General features: G+C 33.9%; 1 protein-coding gene across 1 annotated transcript in view; it reads right to left on the bottom strand.

Moving 5' to 3' along the window:
* The window catches only part of LOC102673443 (probable calcium-binding protein CML11), a 50,460-nt gene that overhangs the window by 22,282 nt on the left and 26,540 nt on the right, over window positions 1-1,638 (bottom strand). The gene's annotated exons all lie outside the window — the stretch shown is intronic.

Below are 1,638 nucleotides of genomic sequence, written 5' to 3'. Positions count from 1 at the left end.
TTTTTTTTTTTTTTTTTTTTTTTTTTTTCCTCTCATATTATTCTACAAGATGGCTGCCATTTATCTCGCAACTCCAGTCACCCAGAATATCTCCCATTTTTGCGTTTCTGTTTTTATTGTTTCTTTTCTTTTCTTTTTTTTTTTTAATAAACAACACTCTTTATACGTTCTTTATACGTATATTTTTTTCATAAACACGAGCACGCTATTCCTTTTGCCTCGATAAAATCTTTCTTTCTATTCGAAGGAAGGATTTTATTATTCCCTCCCCTCTCACCCTTTTTTTTTATTTCGCAGCCGCTATAAGAAAAACTACTTGTTTCGAGCGGTAGAAGAGTAGAAAGAGTGATGATGAGAGAACATAAGCCGCGACATCGAGGGATTAACGAACTTTTCGACTCGGATGCGAGCGCGGAACGACGTTCTCAAACAAAAGCCGCTTTCCACCTTTTTTTCGCATGAAAATCGCATTTTCTATTATTTGCATTTTTTTCTATCCCTTTTCTGTTATGCACCATGGGATATCTTGGGACCACGTGTGGAATTTTAAAGGATGGAACAGGAGAAAGAAAGATTCCCTGGACAAAAGTTAAGAATTCCAGATAATTCCCGTGAGAATCAGGTTCGAATAAATTCCGACTGGAACGTAAGAGAATCTAACTTGGTTTTTCAAGGAAGTGACAATTTTCCAAGAATGAGAAATCATTGATGTCAGAAGTTTAAATTTTATCTCTTTTGTCTTTAACCAAATAACTATTTCTTCGCCGAGAAATGTCTTTCTTGGCAATTATCTTCGAGCAAACAATCGAGTACTGTGTATACAGACTACGTAACTCAAGCTAACTGTTGTCACAAGGCTTAGATACTGAAGGTGGAGTTAAAAGATGGAAGAACGCGTGAGAACGTGTTGTGTGTACCTAATCTATTTGTCTCTCGTTTGCCAGGGGATTATTTATATCGCAATATTTCATCCAAGTGACATTTAATGTAACTGAAGATTCGAGAACAAAATTTCAATCTTCCGAGATGAATTTAACTATCTAGGAAACTGCAGCTATGAATTAGAAATTAACGTTTATACAATCTTAATGATTTATGAATAACCCTGAAATATAATCTGTCACCAACCTCTTTATATTCCTGGCAATGTATAATTGCATCTAATTTTATAATCGAGTCTAAAAATACGTGTCTATTCGTATGATTATCCTTAAAAGACTTACATAGCAATAACTGTTCGAAAAATAATTTAAAAACTATGAAATAAGCATAATTAATTTATCGAATAATAAAATTTTCTCTCAATAAAAAATTTCGAAAATTATTCTCAAGTGGATACGATTCTTCGGAATATTCTTGAGAATATTTTTGAGAATTGTCCACTCGTAATTTAAGAAAAATCGTTATCTCGTCACATCGAAACAATAATAGTTATCTCGTACATGGAAACATGTCTCATTGGTAAAACCCAAGGAAACGATGAAACGCAATCCATAAAATTTACACACACGTCTTCTTCGAACTTGTAGCAGTAAATTAGTAACGTGGATATCGTTCAAACAGAATTCTTCATCCTCTTCCTCCCCTTATACGATCCAAATATTATTCCATCGTAGTATCTCGCGACTTAGACGCGAT

The sequence above is a fragment of the Apis dorsata genome, unplaced genomic scaffold, assembly GCF_000469605.1.
Source record: "Apis dorsata unplaced genomic scaffold, Apis dorsata 1.3 scaffold_61, whole genome shotgun sequence".
In the NCBI taxonomy this organism is placed as follows: domain Eukaryota; kingdom Metazoa; phylum Arthropoda; class Insecta; order Hymenoptera; family Apidae; genus Apis; species Apis dorsata.
This window is presented reverse-complemented; position numbering and strand designations above follow the sequence as displayed.